At 29.8% G+C, this 21,597-nt stretch overlaps 1 protein-coding gene and 1 long non-coding RNA gene across 7 annotated transcripts in view; one reads left to right on the top strand and one right to left on the bottom strand.

Moving 5' to 3' along the window:
- Window positions 1-14,786, bottom strand: part of LOC111631154 — a 95,603-nt gene extending 80,817 nt beyond the window's left edge. For all 4 annotated transcript variants that reach the window (XR_002757651.1, XR_002757652.1, XR_002757653.1 and 1 more), the window contains exon 1: window positions 14,646-14,786. This is a non-coding gene — a long non-coding RNA (uncharacterized LOC111631154). The remainder of the gene's footprint in view (window positions 1-14,645) is intronic.
- The window catches only part of LOC111631113 (ankyrin-3-like), a 279,012-nt gene that overhangs the window by 247,347 nt on the left and 10,068 nt on the right, over window positions 1-21,597 (top strand). The gene's annotated exons all lie outside the window — the stretch shown is intronic.

Below are 21,597 nucleotides of genomic sequence, written 5' to 3'. Positions count from 1 at the left end.
ACTATGAATATTCTGTTTCTTCAGAATCCATGAATCATCATTGATAATGTCTGATGAAACTCACTTTGAGTTAAGCAAAAGATGCATTAATGGAGTGATATAAATCCACAGCAATAGCACAAGCCCCTGCATAATGCACATGCCATTGTGTGGTGTGGAGTTGCTATTTTTGGAATCATCAGACCTTATTTTTTTGAGAACAAAGATCAAACTGTAATTGTCAATACTCATTGTTATTTCACGATGCTGCAAAACTTCTTGCTTCCTCAACTATGGTTACATAACATGGATATGAATACTGTTGTTTCAGCAGGATGGTGCAGCAACACACACAGCAAGAATTTGTATGGATTTGTCACAACAGACTTTTCCACAGAAAGTGATTTCTCAAGGCAGTGACATCCCTTGGCTATCCTGGATCCCAGATCTATTATCTGCTAATTTCTTTTTGCAAGGGCACCTTAAGTAAGTAGTCTTCAAACGTGTCCTTGCATCATCTTGGAATTGAAAGTGTGTGTCAAGTGGCCATCACCACTTTTCCTGGAGATATGCTATGAAAAATAGTAGATAGTTTCCACCATCACTTAGAAGAATGTATAATGTGGCACAGAGGACATTTACCAGGGGTCATATTCAAAACTAGATAGGTAAATGGCACTCACTTCACTACTGTTTAGCACTGAATATAATAGATAAGTAGCATTTGTTGACTTTCAATGAGTGTTTTAAAATATGCCATGAATGTGACTGCACCCTATACAACTGAACAAAGTGCAGCTTATTGAGTCAATTGTATGAAAAAACTGTTAGAAAGAAAAAATAACACCCATCCATAAATAAATAACTTAGTTCTTTTTCTTCTTTTTCATATTCATTTATTTTGATTAGTTACAGAAAACCATTATTTGCAACTATGTACTATTAATTGTATATTATATAAACCACTTTCAGCTGCTAAATAAGAAGAGAGAGATAATGAAACAAGTTTAAATTCAAAGAATTTTTATTTATCATTTAGTTCATTGTTATTTAACGTTTTATATATTAAAAGTTGAAAAACCAAATATGTACTTTATAAACAGCATATTTCACCACACACATCCCTCAGATTGAGAACAGACTTCCAGTCTGAAGGATTTAACTTTCCAGAATGGACTTCCTCAATTGACAGTTTGTCACGATCATACTTTGTTCTTTTATAATCATGAGAACATGAATGATTCTCCTAATTATAGAAGAAGAAAACATGATCCTGATGAACTGTCAATTGAGGAAGTCTATCCCCAATCTGGAAAGTTGAATCCTTCAGGCCAGAGGTCCGTCTGCAATCTGAGGGATGTATTTGATGATGCAGGAAAGTTTCATGCCAGGAACAGTGGAATGTCAATAACATATTTCTCATTGTTCAAATTCATTAATTGTTTTAATTTTAAATATTCTTCTCCAAAAGTTATATTAATGAAAACATTGACATTAAAATCAATAAAACTACTCAAATTAAAACTTGTTTTGTCATCTCTTTTTTAATTTAAAATCTGAAAAATAGTATATACAAATAGTTGTAAAATATTTATATTAAAAATTAGTTTAAAAAGTTCTTTAAAAATGTATTTAAGGCAAGGTTAGTTTGTTTTTTAAATAAAAACTTTTTATAACATAATACAGTAGAGTCTTGTACAATGCACAAATAAAGCAAGCAACACCCTCGAATTTTGTCAATCAGAAGTATATGTTTCTTTTTCAACTTATAGGCCAAAATTGAAACTTTCCTAATTCATGTGATAATGCAGGTTTCAATAACGCAATTTCCAATAATGTGTAACGAATCCCCCACGTTGTACGGAACTCTACTGTAGTGCTAATTTTAACACACATTTAATTTAATGAAAACATCTGATAGAAAATTCAGTAAGTCTAGTTGTATGACTTTTATTCATTTGCAATATTCAAAAATGAATTTCATCTATCAAATTATTAAATAAGATGAAATATGAAAATGGAAATATTACAATAGTGAAGATTATCTCTTTCAAAGAGGTAAGTTTGAAGCTTAAATAAATGTTTTACAATTTGGTTTAATTGCATGAATTTATAAAATAATGTACTGTTTTANCAGAATTATAATAGTGAGAAAATATTTGTAAATTTCTGATTTTATAATATATTATAAAAACATGAAATAATGATAAAAATTTGATTAACAAAATGATTTTACAAACTAGTCATAAATCCCAAGCTAGAAAGATAAAAAAGATGAGTCAGTAAAAAAACTTCTTACACAAACAAGAGGTTTGAGATAATTCTTTATTCATTCAAACACCTAAGTTATTACCAAATTAAATCTTCTACAGAATCAGACAATAATTGAACATAAATACCTTCTGAAATCATAAATCAGTTTAGCACAAGAAGATTAAAAACGTTTGTGAAGTGAATCACACATCCTTGTGCTGATGTTAAGTTGTTGTTAGAAAATAATGAAAAGCCAGATCCAAAACATAAGTAATGCTAAAATTATTTAAGTCTGCGTAAAATGTCAAAAGTAATCAGTACGTAAAAAGAAATTTATAAATCTGAAATTAATATATTACTAATAATACAAATAATATAATAATATATTATAATGTATACAAATTCAGATTCTATAGAAATGGATTCTTTTTCTGAAAAATATTGGTAACCATACNGATTGTATTTTATCATTTATCATTTTATTTTTATAATTTTTCTTCACTTTATTGAAATTTTTAACTGGAGATTTGTTATTTTTATCAGGACTTTTATTATTTGTGGACAGTTTTTGAGTTATGTAGGGTCTCTTCAATTAGTTGGATAGTGCAATTTTTATGTAAATTTTACAATGAAAAAATTATAGAGAATGACATGAAGTTTATGTAAAAATGTATATTGTCTCAACCAATCAAACAAACCCTCATGAATTATCTTTTTGTGTATGAGAATAACTAATGTAAGAAATAATAATATCTTAATGCATTGCATGCTTATTTAAAAGGTTTAAAAGATTTCCATACATTATCTTGTTTATTATTTTTATAAATATAAGTAAATATAATTATTTTTAATATTCAAAATGAAAAAATATTTTAATTCTTTGTGATAATCTGATAATTGCTGGATTCTGTTCTGATTCTGCATGTCAATCTTTTAATTCTGTTAACTTTGGTTGAAAAACTTTGTTTAATTGCAGTTGAATGAATACAAATCAATAATTGAGGTGTTATGCAGAAAAACAATGCAACCTGAAAAACGAGAAAAAATAAATTATTAACAAGTTTGGATTTGTACATCACTGACCACTTTCTAAAAAACTTTCAGAGCTCAGTTGCATCCCCAAGGGTTCTATACCAACATTAATAAAACAACAAAATTGGTATTCTGAAAATATAATTGGAAAATTGTCTGTTCTTTTCTAGCTTTATAAAATTAGTGGAATAGTAACATATCCTCTTTCTCTCTTATTGTAGTTTAACAGGTAACATATGTCAATCAGTCATTGGCTTAAAGTCTGATAATTGTCAATTGTTGTCACTTTTCCATTTCACTGTTTAAAGTAAATATGGTAGCTTGATAGGAAAATGAGAGTTATTCCAGTCTCATAACTTTGCCTGTAAAACTATAAAAATGACATAGAAATGAAGAAATGTGGAAGGATAATGAACATAAGCGTAACAGAACATGGGCAAAAGTTATGTTGGATGCACAGGCAAACACAAAATGATAAAGTGAGTTGCAGAAATGAATGGTCTTAACATGTGAATGACATTGTGAGACAAAACACATTATTTTAAGTTTATTTTATAACATGGGAAATTTAAATTGAACATTCTAACTGAAACTGTTCAATTGTAAATAATAAGGCAATCTTATTCTTCCAGCACAAATATTATGACAAATGTCTTCAGACAGATTTATTGCCCTAGTTCAGACCAATGTTCTGTACAACTTACAGTTAAGTTCTATTTTTAGAACATTTAGTTCCATGAGGTATTAAAACGTTAGCCTGAAGTAAGGCAGTAAATATGTCTGAAAACGTTTGTCATAATATAAAAAATTTGTGCTGGAAGAATAAGGTTGTCTTATTATTTCTAAAGTTTGACAAATAAAACTCCTATCTGTTTGGTTTAATATGGAGGCCAGAATGTGAACATGATTATGTTAAAAACAGGAAAAATTCGAATGTTTCTTGATGTGCCTTTATTTTCCATTATGTTTTGCATCTGTTTAGAAAGGATGTTAATTAATTAATGAATGAATGCAAAGGAGCATTTTGCAATGTGCATAGTATCATTAAATGTAAATTATCCATACATGGCAATTCAGAAGCAAAGATTGATTTGGCTGCAAAAAATTCCATTTAACAATGGAAAATGATACAGGAAGATAATGAACTGAAGTACCTGATGCATTAAGAATTATATAAAGTAGTGGCATATATACATATATTTACAGTTTGAAAGTTAGGTGATTTGATGATTATGTCATTTGCAGTGCAAAATTAAACAAATTAGTAACTTAAACTGTGGATAGTTAGTAATTCACAAATACTGAAAGATTTTGTATTTAATATTTATGAAATGATTCATTTGTATTTGTTGGTGCTTTATGTGGGTATTTATGTGGGTATTTCAAAACAGTAAATTGTACTTTAAAAGGAAATTGAAACAATAACAGAAAATATTATAATAGTATCAAAATCAGTAGAACTCCACATTCATCTATTTAGCCATAATAATACTTAAGGGAATTTATTAAATACTTTAATACAAGAATCATTGCTTGTACCTAAAACTAGAGAGAGTTATAATGAATTTGTGTGAGATCATCAATTGAATCTGTTCATTTTTTAATAGTATATATGTTAGAGTCAATAAGTAACTCAACACCTCCCATACCTTTTCTAGCAAAATCTTTTAATGGAACAAACATTTTCTACCTCTTTAAGGGGCCTACCTCAGGGTTTTAAAAAGGCCAAAAGTATTTGTGTTGAGTTCGTGGGTAGAGAAAATAGACAAAAAACGAACGAGTCAAACTTCTTTATTGCACATTGGAAAACACAGAGCTACAAAAGGTTTACTGCCACATGTGTTCTTTACATCCAGCACCCACTGGTGGCAACAAATGACAACAACAGGAAATTCGGATTGGTACACTACAGTTTGTCCCATTAAAATTCTATGCTCAAAAGAGTTTGTAAGGTATTAAGTTGCTTATTGTTAGTGTTACAGCTTCTCAAGAGTATGTTAAAGTCAAATAGAAAAAATATATGTAAGAAAGCATAGACAAATCAGAAAAAGAAAGAGCATTGTCAGGACTTTTCAGATGATCTAAGGATAAAACAATTGAGTTAAATGATTTGTTTGAAAATGTAAAATTTAAATTAATTTCCTACTTATCTAATAAATAAACAATTTTTTAAAAGAAAATGCACACATTTTCCAAGAATTCTTAATCTCATTTTTCAAAAAGATTGACATGTTTGTATGAGAACTTAAATCCCATTATCCCTTATTACACCAAACTTTAAACTTTTCATTCTAAAATGAAAATTCAATCAAATTACAATCCTATGTCCATTTTGGCCAATCTTCAAAATATGCATTAATGGTAAGTTACTTTTGATTTTTCTCTAAATAATAATTCATTTTTCATTTCATCCATTTATTAGTTTATCTAATAATTTTTCTAACAGTATAAAAAAACAAAGCCAGAAATATATAATTATTTTCTTTATGAAATCCATCTCAAGAAAAATATTACTATAAACTCAATCTTAACTCTAAAATTTAAATATTTGAGTATCTTGTGATATCTTATTTAAATTTTAATCTTATTAAAAATTTAAATATGAGATGTTTAAATTAATGGATTCAAAACATAATAATATCCTTTGCCTTGAAATCAATTTTAAAAATCCACATGGACTATCATAAAACATAGATTACACTAAATTAAAGGTAAACTTTTGTACTGACAAAATGTGAAATGAGAAAACATCAATGATAAAAAAATAAGTTTATCTATTAGAAAATACTTTTTTAATAGTAAATATTGTTAAATGCTTACTCCTCCAGTAGTGCACTGTCCATCTGGAAAGTTCCAGGATTGATTTTTTAACCAGAGAGACAAGCAGTGTAGTGGCGTAGCGTGGGTGTCAGCCCGGGGCAAAGAAAAATTTTGCCGTTCCCTTATTTAGGTATCTCAATTTAAAAGACTAAAATTCAGTTTCGTCATAGAATAAGTAATGAAAAATTCCGTGCTAGTGTTGTCACATTTTTAAAATCTCTGACCTGGAGGGCAGGTGAGGTTTGTTCGAACAGAAGTTCCTGATGCATGCGTATGTCATTTTGCAATGTGAAGAATAATGTGCAATGCATGCCAGTTCTAAATCAGTTACAGCTAGTGACTAGGGAGATTTGGGTGGGAGTAATGTAAGTAACCTAGATGATCTAGCTCTATTGGATGTTGGAGGTGTATATGAATGCAAATGAATCGTACAAAAAAAACACACAAAAAAAAAAAAAAAAGATCAACGAACAGGTGCACATGATATCCTCGGGTAAAATTAACAGTTCACCTGAACGGTGAGTCGATTCCCGGACTGTCCAGATGGTAACACTATTCCATGCTCATTTCCATCAGTCCAAATCATAGGTACAACGGAAATATGAAATAAATTGGTTCAAATTTTTACACAATATTATTATTATTTATTGTGAAATTTTGCCGCCCCTAAAAAGTAATTTTGCCGCCCCCACTACGCTACGCCACTGAAGCAGTGATATCTACCTGATTATTGTGTAAGCTTTTAGTTAAAAATTTCATGTTTAGACATGATTTATTTCACAACTGTTGTCAATCTTATTACTTTTACAAGTGAAGTACAGAAAAATGTGATTTTTGCTTGTCAAAAAATGTCTGCCATGATTTAATTGAAATGGCAAAAGTGAACGATTCTTTCCTCCAAACTATCATTACTGGCAATAAATGAGTCCCTGTGCTACCAATATAAGCCTACAACAAAAAAGCAAAGTTCTGAATCGTTGGGTACTGGTAAGCCAAGACCAAGCAAAGTTTGTAGGACCAAATCCAAAACAATGATGATGCTCATCACATGTTTTGATCAAAATTCACAATTGTGACTTCCCACTTCTACCTGGGTGTACTGGAACATCTTTGCAATGGAATTTGGTATCCATCTCAAAAGATGGAAAGAAAAAATGATTTAATGCTTTATGAAAATCACCAACTCATTTGGCTTGAACTGAGCAGTAGTTTTTAGTTTGAAAACAAGTACCTATGTTTGTTCACTCACCATATCCATCAGACTCTAAGCTGTATGACTTTTTCCTCTTTTCATGGTTCAAGATACACTTGAAGAGTAAATGGTATGTCTATTTTAGAAAACTTTCAAGCCATTGTGATGCAAAAAATTGAAGAGGATTACAAAATAATTTTCAAGCAGCTTTCAGTAGTTGTATGAACATTGTCAATGGTGCATCAAGATGGGGATGACTATGCAGAACATGATTAAAAATCTTTTACTTTTGATTTCTTAGAACAATAGTCCCAGATCTGTCCAGATAGATATCGTATGTAAATGGATTACAACTGTAATCCATTCTCAGATTTGAGTTGATGCATTAAGAAGTTGAATACAAAATTTTTTATTAAAATAAAACTGAATAAGAATATCTGATAAATGTACATTATAAAATTAACGTTTTTTTTAAAAAAATTTTTGTTCATATTTAACAATAGAAAAGCACAAAGAAATGAGTTTACATGAACAATAGAAAAATTTTAATCTTCTTATTCTTTCTTTGTTTATGTGAAATTAAAAATTTTGTGCAAATTTCTTTCAAATGATTACCATAAGATTGTTTTTCTTGAAAATGAAAAAAGAAATGCAAATGAAAAAAGAGAATTAAACAGATGTAAAGAAAGCCTTGTCATTTATATTACATTTCATTGTGAGAAATAATCAAATTGTTTTTCTTGTTTTTCCATTATTTCCTAAAACATAAAAAATTAGAATCTCATTTTGAGGTACTGAAATAGACAAAAAAAAATTATGTGAAAGGTTTTCAATTGTTAATGTGGTAAACAAAGAAGTTAAAAATAATATGGTTAGTAAAAACATTATAATCATTTTAGTAACTGTTCATGTTACATTCTTATCTTCTCTCAATTAAAGAGGATTCATTAAAGAGGATGAAAAAATTGATTATGAATTTCAGTACTAATTTCTATCAGATCACATTAATTTCTCTTAGATTTACTTTTCATCTTAAGTGACCATTTCCAGATGCAAGTGTATGATCAATGTGTTTAATTAACCTCTTTTTATTAAGTGATTTGACAGATCAAGAAGTTTTGACAAATGTATCATTTAATAATCCATCATTGAAAGTATCATTAAAGGATTTTACAGTATTTAAAAAAATTCAGTATAATATAATCTCTGATAAAATTATGGAAACTTTCATCTTTCCAATCACATGCTCATGATAACTTAATAGTATTATAAAGTATCTAATAGCATAAAAAGTTATTTATACAATTAAAGACCAAAAGTAATGATTAAGTTATTTATAAATTAAAAAAAATAGCTTGAAAACAAAGTTCATATGCAAGACAAAAATATGGAAATTTTTAAAAACTTATAGTAAATAAAACAAAATTACACTTCAATATTTAAACCAGCCCCCTTAAGATTTAATTACTGCTGCCACATGATGTGGCATTGATTCTATCAGATTATTACACTCTTCTTATGAAATGCTCATCAAAACATTTTTGACTGCAGTTTTCAACATTGCCACAGCATCTGACTTCCCTCTCACATCTTTTTTATTCATCCTACTCTAGATTTATTCAATGAGGTTTAAGTCAAGATTGTTTCCCAGACATTTTAACATAACACAAGACTACTCTCCAAACCAGTTCTTATTTATTATAGCTTTACAGTATGGAGGTTCATCTTGTTGATAAATAAAGTTAAAAATTTTTTTCTTTTTAGTCTTAGTACAATTGCACAGTTGGGATTATATGGTCAGCTAATACTTCTATGTAAGCAGTGGCATTTATGATTCTTTTAAGAAAACAAATGCTTCCAACACCATAAAAAGATAAAGTTCCTTACACCATTACATTTGGGGGAATTTAACTCATTGGATTACACTGCCTGATATCAGGAGACCAAAAAAGTTTGTACAATTTTTGAGGTTAAAATTAAAACATGTAAAAAAGTGAATGAAAATATTTGTTTTTCATTAAATTAAGCTCCTTGACAAGATACAAGTTTGTAAATACCACTCCAAGAAAAGTCCCAATCTTTAGAAGCAAAGAAATCCTTCAAATCTATTTCTGGCACTGCTCGGTTTTGAAACTGTTGGTTGTGCATATGATTGTCCAGCACCAGAAAAGATAATAGTGTCTGGTGAACATGAAGGGTAGGACAGAATTTCCCAACCAAGGCTCTGAAGCTTATTCTGGGTCACTCATATTGTGTGAGGTTGCATGTTGTCCTGAAGGAATGCTTTCGTGATTAACAAGTGTAGGTTGTTTTTGCAGCATTTCATCTTGAACATGTTGCAACTGTGCAAAGTATAAATCCATAGTAATTGCTGGTCAGGGAGAAGTGCATAGTGAAAAATTCCAGCTGTACTCCACCAGACACACACAGTTTTCTTTTCAATCATTCATCATACTGGTGTGAGAATTAAGAACCTAACCACAAAATTACCAATATACCAGCAAAATTCAATTTAAAAACGAACGTTTTCTACCGTCTTCACCGGTCATCCTCAGGTTCGATTCCAAGATTTCAAAAAAATCTCATTCGAAATATCAGAGACTCTTCTGAACATCTATCTGACATCTTAGAGTTGTCACATCTCGTATGTCACTCATCTTTTTTCGTATTTGAGGGAGATACTTTCCTGCAGTCTAGAGGGGTGCCTATGGGTAGCCCCATATCAGGAACATTATGTGAATTGGTGGTCAGGCGCCTCGAACAACAAGTCTTACCTGACTTTAACGATGACATTATATTATACGCTAGATACGTGGATGACGTATTCATTGTTTGGAAGAGAAAACCGGACTTGGCGGCATTCACTGAAACTTTCAATAGTAACGCTTATGGCCTCTCGTTGAGGGCTGAACAGCAGAGCTCCACCAACGTGCATTTTCTTGATATTGACATTAGCTTGCAACAGGGTCGAATAACAACTAAAGTATACCGTAAGAGCTCGTATGCGCCTCTTTTTATACATGCTCAATCACATGATCCGGTTGGTTACAAGATCTCCGCTTTTAAGACCCTAGTAAGAAGAGCTTTCACCCATTGTTCAAGCGCGGAAGATAGAAAAATGGAATTGGAATCTATTTCGAATGTGGCTAGACTACATGGTTACCCTACGCGCCTAATTAAAACACTTATAGCACGCCACCAACAACCTAGGAGTACGGCACTTCGGAATAACCAGCCCTTCGTTCCTATTACTTACAACAAGATCCTTCATAGCACCTACAAACAAATCGCTCGGTATGCTNGAAACTAATGGATATTTTTAAAAATCCATTAGTTTCTATGGTAATACATATTTGTAATTGTTAAAAAGTTGATCGATTCTTTCCTGCATTTATTGTTTATGTACTTCTTCCTCTTACGTGGAAGTAATTTCACTTACAGGCTAATGTATTTCATCGATTTTATTTCCTAAACGTATATTCCTTTCAAAAGAGATCGAAGAACAAACACGAAAATGGACGAGGAGCAAATCTTACCAGACGTCATATTCTCTCCTTTATTGTTGATGTTAAAAATTTCTGGTTGTGATCTTTCTTTTTCAAAAAGAAAAAAAAGTAAATTTATATCTGTCTACGTTTTTATGGTGAAAATATTATTTTTCGTTAAAGCCATTACTTATTTCGTAAGTTTCTACACCGGAGATGAACGTATTGCATTGGTTCTTTGTGATTTCTCTGCGTGTTTTAAACAACACGCTAGCAGCATGAGATTTATGCAATTTGTAATTAATATAGTTAACTGGCAGTTTCTACGAATGTGGAATTCTGAAGATTATAGAAAAAAATTCTCAACGTACGGGTTTGTTCTAAGAGACTTAATCAATGATTCGTTCTTCAGATACACTCAATTATCGAAACTTTTAAAAATTCAACAAACACTTATTACGATTTGGACAATTTTGATTTTGGGAAATAATGTGATCAACCCGTATATACACGGCGTACTTTACTTATCATCGAATGAAAACAAATGGAGTCTTACCGATAGTTTTTGTTTACTCACATTCAGCTTAAATACATTTTATGTTTGTTCGGTGTAAGCTTCTTGTATGTTTCTCCTTATATCGATGTGCGAACTGATAAAAATGCAACTTTCGTGTTTACACGAATATTGTACACAAAGAACAATCCTTCCTTTAAAACGTATATGGAAATGCGTACAAAATTTGAAAGACATTTTGGAATTCTGCAATTTCATTCAGAATCGACAAACCGTTTTTGTTTTAACTTTGGTAATCTGTATCGAAATATCTTTAGGAAAAAGTATTTTGAGAAATTCCAAATCGGACAAGAACGAAACAATCGTAATTGAAGTTTGTATCATGTTCATTTTTCTTTCAATTTTCATGTATTTAGTTTACTTATCGAGTGTCGATAAGGTGAGTAATAACTTTCCTTGATACATTTTAAAATAACAAAATTTTTAGTCTGTACGAAATTAAGCTTAAATGAAATTTAATTTTATGAATGTATCTTTCTTTAATCCGAAATTAAGTTCGGTAGACTATCATTACAGCTTTAAAATTAGACACTTCTTTTATTGTTTTCACATATGCTTTTCGGGCTTATATAAATGCTAAGCACCTCTTCAGTAAAATATTGAAAATTGTTACACTTATCTAATCATATGTTTTGGTATTATATTTCATATAGTCCTTTTTAACTTCAAAGTGTTTGGCGTATACTCTTCCCTTAAAAAGCACTTAAAATAGTTTATGTCATGCTCCATTTTTTAATTTTACTTCTTATCACCAACTTTATTATTTTTCTTTCAATTTTCCAAATCATATGTTTTGGTATTATATTTCTTATTGTTTTTTTTAACTTTTAAGTGTTTGGCGTATACTCTTCCCTTAAAAAGCACTTAAAATAATTTATGTCATGTTCTAATATTTCTATTTTCTTCATAAGAATGACTAACCTGTTTCTCGATCCATTTGTTTCCAATATTCTTCTAAATATCACTTTTGGTAGCTGTTATTATGATCTATGTATGTATGTCTCTTTAATCTGACATTAACTTCGGTAGACTATCATTACAGCTTTCAGGTTAGACACTTCTTTTATTGTTTCCACATATGCATTTTGGACTTATATTAGGATGGAATTGCAAAACTTAAAAATTTTAAAGAATATTTTTTCAATTTTTTCCAAATAAAGCCTCTTGTGGTGATTTCACTTTGAATAATTTGTTATTACTAACTTTCTGAATTCAGAAAGTTAGTAACAAGACTAGAAATAGAAAATATTTTAATAAAATAACATGCTTAGCATGATATCAGTAAAGTAGTGAAAAGATGGAAATTACATTAGGGACATGCACCAAGAAAGAGCAACATATCTAAACAAAGTAAATAAGAATCAAAAATATACATAGGATAATGTCAAATGAAAATCTTTAAAAATATATTCTAAATAAATTTTATATTGCAAATATAACTGATGTAACAGTATTATATTCACAGGATAACAACACTAAGTAACTTCAGAAGCTTAATTCATAATTAAGGAGAACTATTATATTATATCAGACATAATAAGAGTTGTGAATGGAAATGGAAGGACAACCCAAGGCATGTATTCTATAAGTATTAAGGTAAAGACATGGCAAATTTTCATGCATGGCAGCAACTGTGCATCCTGCCATTAGCAACACAACATCATTGGTTTTGTTTACAGTGGTGAGATGACAGAGAAGCATGGACTAGCAATATATAGCATTTAGCCTGGTTCTGTGTCCTGGTTCTGTTTGGGAAGCCATCGCTTGTGACAGTCAATTACTCCTAGTAATGGTCCAAAATACATTGAAAGTACAATTATATGTTTAGGAAATCCTGCATACCACTGCAGCCTTGTGTGTTGCTTTTCATGGCAATTCTGCAAACAGCCATTTTCCAACAAGATAATGTTCAGTTGCACGCTATTAGGGTTTTCCAGATATGTCTCCAACACACTGCCATACTTCCTTGGACTGATTCCTAGATTTCTCATCCATTGAACATTTGTGAAACCAGATGAAATATCAACTTTGTTCATCTCTCAGCATGATAACACCCATAGATCTGGAGCAGCAATTGCAACATATATGGGAAAAATCTGTTGCAAGATAGTATACAATGCCTATATATATGCATATGTATCCAGGTGAGAGGAATTCCTAAAAGATACTAAAGGTTTCTTTAAATTGTATTGTTGTTCCACAGGAATTTGTCCCTTTGCTATTATTTATAATTCCTTAGCATCATTACATTTGCATTAATAAAGCTTCATTCAATTTCAATGCCTCCTTCTTAGTACAAAACGTTTTTGTCAATGAATATATTCTTGATAGGCTTTCTTAAATTTCAACAAAGCAAGTCCAATCAGATATTCTCTCATAAATTTTACAAATTTACTCTAAATGTACTCAGTTTAAATAAAAAATTTCCATTCTTACAATCACAAATTGCATATAAACCCAGCTTAAAAATTTTACACACAAAAAAAGATATACATAAATATTGAATATGGTTATGAATTTTTGCTAAATTCAGGAAATTAAGTTATTTTATACTTTGCTCATCTGAAAGATATTAGACTTTTGATAATTTATATTATTGTTTCCTGACCGTATTTTATATTTTTTTAAATAAAACCATTCAAGTTCATTTTTATTGTAAATATCTAAATACAATATAATTTTTAAATTAATTAAATTAAATTATCAAACATCATCACTACACCCGATACGTTCAAAGCTATACACCAACCAAAGCCGAATATTATAGCCATTTCTAGCTCTATAATATTCAGCTTTGGTTGGTGTATAAATTAAATTAATTAAATTTTCAAGTAAAATTTATCAATATCTTTACCATCATTGTATTTACATTAAGAAATTGATGTTACTATTTTAGTGTGTATACAGGTATCCCTCATAAAATACAATACTTCTACAATACAGAAGTTTTGGAAATCCTCCATACAAAATTTCACAATTTTTAAGTGTAAACTTCATTATTTGACTGTTTTTATTGAAATAAGTATACATGTTGTCTCAAATTTGTCCATAGATTTTAGAATATTGAAATTTTCAAATTATTTTGTGCTTTTCATCAGGTTTGCTTTAATGAAAACTGATAGGACAAGGAAGAAAATAATTGCACTACTTTCCTATCAATCAGGTGTCCTTGTCATTGCTTTCAGACTTTAGCCCTTAAGACTGTCACTGTGTTTTCTTTTCATAGATTAATCTTTATATTAGTAAAGTTCATTTAACAATTTTAGACAAGTGTTATTAAACCTTTTTTTTAACAGTAGTTATTACATACCTATGAACGATAACTTCATTTGTAAAAATAATGAACGAAATATGGTGGTATCTCAGTACTCAAACAATTTGGTATTCAAACACAAATTCCAGAAAAAAATTTGCTTGGTACTTGACCGAACAAATGTAACCTGCAAGAACAAATTTTTGATTAATAACATATTTTTATTTTGTCATCCATAAAAATCTTTTATGATAAAAATAAAAAATATGAAGCTGTTGCCAATACTTCTGATCAAGATCAACAAATAGCTGAGATGACAACAATACTTTGTAAAAAGAAAATGCCCTGGTTTAACTAAAATTAATATTAATGCATGATACAGTACTTTTAATTGTGATTGTTAATTAATTATTGTTTACTTTAATAAACAAATCTCTTAGTAATCTCTTTGTAATAAAACAGAATAGTATACTTTGGCTAACTTTTGGAACCTAACACCATGTTTTGCATCCTCTGTTTAATATAGCACAGATTTGCATAACAAGATAATTTTTCGGAATGTAACAACCATGTTATATGAGGGGTACAGTACTGTACATGTATATAATATACAGGGGGCAAAAGTAGGTATACAGTTATTATGGAGAAAATAGGGAGAAAAACATTTATTTTTATGTACAAATTAAATCACAAATAAGGAATATGAACTAATAAAAGATAATAAAAATGATACAAATGTTTGGTGTTCATTATTACTTTTCAGATTCTCAACTGTATACCTACTTTTGCACCCCCTATATATATATATATAGACACAACTTAGTTCATTTTTACCATGTTGTGAAACCCCAAAGTGAGAATATCTTCAACCAACTCAATGCCCAGAGTAGGTATAAAGTCTTGAAAAAATTTTCCTGATTACAAGAGCTACAAAAATAAATTGTGTTGATCTTTACTTTAGGAAGCCTTGTGACTTAAAATAGCTAGAGCTTAATATTTTTTATTATTTAAAATTGTGTTTTATAACATTAACAAAAATCCTAATAGGAAATAATCTGAAAAAATAATATGACAGAAAGCAAAAAGTCATCCACATGTTTTAATTACTGTTGAGTTCATGAAGCAAATTGTGAAAAATAGGGACAGAATAGGAAAATACACATTTGTATCCAGGACAAAGCTTCTCATTGCTGGAATAATTTGTTACATCTCCAATGTGGTTTCACTTCCCACGCTTTGTGATATGACTAATGACATAGCATTGTCAGAAATCAAATACTGACAAATTAGCATTTTACACTGTCTATTCATGCTATTCTTATACACAGGATGTTTTTCATTCTATATTAGTCATGCTGTACAATTTTGTAATTAACTATTTTCTATATTGTGCATTTGTATGAGGTAGGAATGCTAACTTCCAAATTTTACCATTAGGAGGTGCTGCAAGCAGTATTGTCTTGTAGTGCATAGTCACTTTATTATAACTTACACATCATGTTTATAACCGTAGCTATCTGCATTCATCAGTTACATGAGTATACAAGGACTTTACTATGCACCCTGTATTTGTCACTAGATTTACTTTTCTTTTAATTATTCACTATTGTGTGTGAAGCCAAAAACATTTTGCATGTGAAGCACCTGAAATTAAAGTTCACAAAAGCAATTCCTTTTACAGAATCAATGGTTAGTCTGTTTCTTTCTTTAGTCCACTATGCTTGTATGAGTGAAAAGTCTTTCAACAAAACATTACAATCTGGTAGGGTAAAAAAGTCATGGTCTATCTTCACAATCTCATTGTATTGTTGTTCACTTTCACAGTATTCAATGTAGTTGCACCATTTCTTGTGGCTTGAAACTAACTTTTCATCATATGTGACAACAAATTTCTTCAATTGGAGAACAGATGAAAACACTTACTGTTATCAATTTATACACTTTTTTCCCGTCAAAAATTTTATTCTTATTTATACATCTTTTCAAAAGATGTATCTAGCCACTCAAATCCAAAAAGTTACTGAAAATTCTCCATCCACAAATTTAAATAATTTCTATTCCCCTGAAATTGTTGCATCTCAGATTTGTAGCTATCACTTTTCATTTGATTTAGTGTGTCTTTCATTTTAAATGATATGAAATTGATATCCTCCTTTCTGGAAGTAGAACTTATAAGGATGAAAGGATTTTCATTACATCAATAAAGGAGTTAAGAATTATCTTCCTTTTCTAATTTGCTAATATGAGTAGAAAATATATGGTGTGATTATAAAAAATCAGACTGCACTTCTGTGCATTGAATGGTTGCATTTGGGCTGGAGCAAAGGAAGGATAAAAGACCTCAAATAAGTCTAAACAAGCACAGCAAGTCTCATCTGCATTTTGCTGTTAGTTTGCTATTAGGAACTGTTTGAAAGGAATGTGTTTTTTCTCTCACATCAGAAAAATGACAAGTTTGAAAGCAGAGCAACATAGCAACCTGAAATATTTGGTGACATTGAAAAAAATGGCCACTGAATCTTTTCACCTGCTATGTGAAGTTTATAGAGATGCATGATTGTCTTGTGCATGTGTTTAAATGGCACAGATGTTCTGCAGGTCAAGAGTGTTCTTTGATATTAAATTAAGGGTAAAATTTTGGAGCACTGAGTTCCAGAGAGTACAACAGTGAATGAACAACAATATTATAAACATGCTCTGGAAACTTTAAGGTAAAGGTTCAGAAGAAAGCAGCCAAACTTGTAGCAAAAAGGGTTTATTCTTTATCAGGACAACATGCCAGTGTATTCAGCATTATCACCAAAACACTTTTTGGTCAAGAAAGGCATCACATTGTCTGAATACCCACTGTATTTATGTAACTTTTATATCTTCCCTAAAGTGAAGGCTTCACTGAAGGAAACCTGTTTTGACTGTATGCTTAAGAAAAAAAAACAATGGGGCTTCTGCATACCCTGACAGAAACTGACTTCCAGCACTGTTATAATCAATGGAAAATCTGAATGCAACAGTGTGTGAATACAGAAAGATTACACATTGATGGAGAACACAAGTAAAATGCAAGTTTTCAAATAATAATTAAGTTGCAGCATCAGTCCCATTATTTTACAGCCATACCTTGTAGATTAATTAGGGACAAAACAAGCCTCATAAACATGAATAATTTCATTTAGCATAATGGATCTTTACAAAACTTTTTCAGTACAGCTAGTGGTTTGTTATGTAAAAGAAAGAATGAGAGTTACAAACATTTGTAGAAGTCTTTGAACAACTGAAAATAAAGAGAGCTACTGTGTTTTGCTGTGATTAAGATTTTTGTATTCTACATCAAAAACTCACTGAACTGTTTTAGAAACTTAACAAGAACAGTGTAAACTGTAAAATAATTATAAATTTTCACTGTCAAAGATTCTAAGTCAATGCCAAGAAGTTATGTGTCATGCTGAATGCAAGTTATTAAAAACATGGCAGGGCATCCCTTCCTACTAATGTTTAGTTAACCATCTTCAAATTTGCAAATAAATTGTCATCATTGCCTCTTATAAGACTATTCAAACATTGTTTTGCATTTATCATCCCCAAAAGCTACACATTAAGTAACCTAACCAAACCAATCAGGTCATTTTCTACAAAGTGCTTAATACAAATGATGAAAAATGATCAAATAATATTCTTTGTTAAAGTTTGGCCAGTCAGAAGGAATTTGTGATGCACAACACCACAACAATTGAAGAAAACAGTCAATATGACCTTGATTTTTGACAGACTCTGACATGATCTTTTTGGTCTTGCTTAATATTTCGAGCACCATTCACTTGATTGTTGAGCTGTTTTGGTGTCAAAAGCTTAGATCCATATATCATCATCTGTAATGATGTTTTAAGATCAATTCACTTTGAGAAAGCATTTCCTTGGCCACTTGAACACATTGTTTTTGGAAAAAAATTCAACATTTTTGGGATGACTTGAGAAGTGATGTATGTCAAGCACAAATAATCTTTTAAAATTGCTTGACAAGATCTAAATGATACTAGAACATGTTCAATAAGGTCTCTAATTGTTAAATGATGATCACTGAGCACCAAATTTCTGACTGAAGTGACATGTTCATCAGTTGAAGTGACTAGTCTTCTAACACGGCATGGTTTATTTTTGATGCACTCTCTGAGCTTCCTCAAACATCTTGTACCACTCAAAAACTTGTTTTTGATAGACTATCATCACCAAAGTCTTTTTGCAACATTTCCAATGTTTTTGTAGCAGTAATTCCATCGCAAAAACAAAATTTAATGCCTGTTCTTTGCTCGATTACACTTGACATTTTGAAAAATTGATGGACACAAAAATTATTTACATACAAAACAAGCATTTATTTGCAAATGAAAACTGATAATAATGTATGGATTGCTGCTAGATGTGATGAAACTGGTACCATATGAAAAAAAAAGACGACAATATCCTCTTGCAAGTTTGCAGTTTAAATGAATCATACTTGATACTTTTTGATCACAGTAGTACACTTTTTCTGAACAGTATGTGTTTATGAATAACTCTTTCCATATTGCTAAAATTGACATTGAATATTGTAGCAATATCTTCTATGTGTCTATGCAATTCATTCATGCTGATTTTGGTCTATAGATTTGTCACACCAATCATAGACATTATCCTTGCCAATGTCTAGGATTAGTGTAACAATCAAAGACAATGTCTATCCTCGTATTGTGTTTGCAATCTGTAAAGTTTTATCAAGTTTATATTCTCCTTCAGAAAAAATTTAATAATACAATATTGTTCAATACTCACTGACATTTCCACAGACACTATACTTCCATACTAAAAATTAATAGAACATTGTATATATTTAACAACATTCTATTAATTTAATTTACATTGAAAGACTTGGCTGGTCACGCTTATTTACTGTTTTATGTGCTATATCATATCATATAAATGAAGATAAAGGTAGAATAGATTGCATTCCTTTAAAAAAAAAAATAGTGTTCTAGTACTTCATGAACATGTCAGGATTTCAATTTTGAAAACATCTATCATTAAATCACCATCTCATTGAATGCATCACCATTAAATCATTACTTTCATGATAATCTTTTTCTCTGATATTAAAAAGCTGATAGCATATTCATATATTAAAATCCATAAGAATACCTGAATGCTGAATATGAGTGAGGAAAGAGAATTCTTGTCAGTGAAGTCAGTCACAATGATGAAAATTTCAATTTAGAAATCTCTTCTGCTAGAGATATTAATCAAATATGTCATAGACTACTTGGTAGAGATATCTTATTGATGAAGGCATAAACTAAATTTATCTTGAAAATCCAGTGAAATTTCCAAGCAGTAGAAAAAGCTGTTTAGTTAGAAGTCAGAGCCAGATGATAATTATCGATTAGTGTTTTAATCTAAGTGACCTCATTCTGGTCAATCTATGTACATTTTCCAATATTTGAAATCTTCATAATCTGAAAGTGACACTAATGAGAATACTAATAATCCTGATTATCTTATATCTAACCCGCTGATTATTTTCCATCACATTGAAATATTGAGATGTTGTCTTTGAAGAATTTTAAAATTTGTTAATTCTAAAGCTTGAACTATCTTCTAAATACAAAAATTCACACCTTCCTCTCACTTTCTAGCTTTCACTGATTAAAAATGAACATTTTGGCTACATTCAGTGGTCTGTATCAGGTTAAGAAGATTCTATATCAAATGTCTATACCAGATTTGAAGAATCCAAACTTCAAATCTGCTATAGACATTTGATATAGAATCTTCTTAACCTGATACAGACCACTGAATGTAGCCAAAATGTTCATTTTTAATCAGTGAAAGCTAGAAAGTGAAAGGAAGGTGTAAATTTTAGCATTTTTAAATTTTTACAACTGAAATATGAGGAAGGTTAAAAGAATTTGTTGAGAAAAAAGGTATCAATTTTATGATTTACCTCTTATTTTCATATTAATTAAGCAATTATTGTTCTCTCATTTTAATATATTTGTATGTAAGAATTGAATAAAATTAAAGTTAATAATCAGATTAACATATTAAAAAATAATCAGATTATGCAAATTACCTTTCTATTTTTTTTTTATAACAAAACATATATATTTAACAAACTGAATAGAAATGAGAGATAAGGATATCCTTACATTAACTAAGATGATCAAATATATAAAATTGTATACAATAACAATGTGTTTAGTTAATGAGAAGTCTCTGGAATGAGAGTTCACTCTTTCTAAAGCTTTGATTATAAAGTTGCATAAATTATTAAATGTCTAGCTTGTTTGTATAAATAGGTATCACTGATGTTTTTTCTTACAACTGATAGAAAATCTTTTTCAATTGATTTTAAATGGCTAATCGTGCTTATGAATCTTAGCAATATCTGTATAAAATCCAGAATCAAATTTACAAAGATCTTTGATACTGGATAACAGTAAGTAGAATACTTTATTACAATAAATGATTCAACTACTCAAACTGGCTATAAGTAAATAAGCACTACACATATAACCATATTAATATAATTTTGTATTCTCTCGCTGGATATCGGTTATATGTGTAGTGCTTATTTATAACTGATTGTGTAATTTATAATTATCCAATGAAAAGGCAAGCAATCATTACCACTTCATCAATTTAACAATTTAATTAATAATTTAGAAATATTTAGGAAAATACCAATAGCATCTTCCAATTATTTTTTAAAAATATAACCAAGAGACATCAATATTTAAAAGTGAAGTAAAATTTAATTATCTTGTGTGTGTTTTACTTCTTAAAATGATTTATTTTACATTTTAATAGATTATTATATAATTATTTTAAATTTTAAGTTTTTAAATGTATTTTTTTCAATAAATTATTGTAGATGTGGATTAATATTCTAAAAAATAATTTGTGTACAGAATTTAAATCTTGCAAAATCTGTAAACATACTATAGAAAAATAATTGGTATTAGAGCAGAAAAAAGAATGC

This window comes from Centruroides sculpturatus, unplaced genomic scaffold (genome assembly GCF_000671375.1).
Source record: "Centruroides sculpturatus isolate CEXI.00-Female unplaced genomic scaffold, Cexi_2.0 scaffold20, whole genome shotgun sequence".
NCBI classification, from domain to species: domain Eukaryota; kingdom Metazoa; phylum Arthropoda; class Arachnida; order Scorpiones; family Buthidae; genus Centruroides; species Centruroides sculpturatus.
This window is presented reverse-complemented; position numbering and strand designations above follow the sequence as displayed.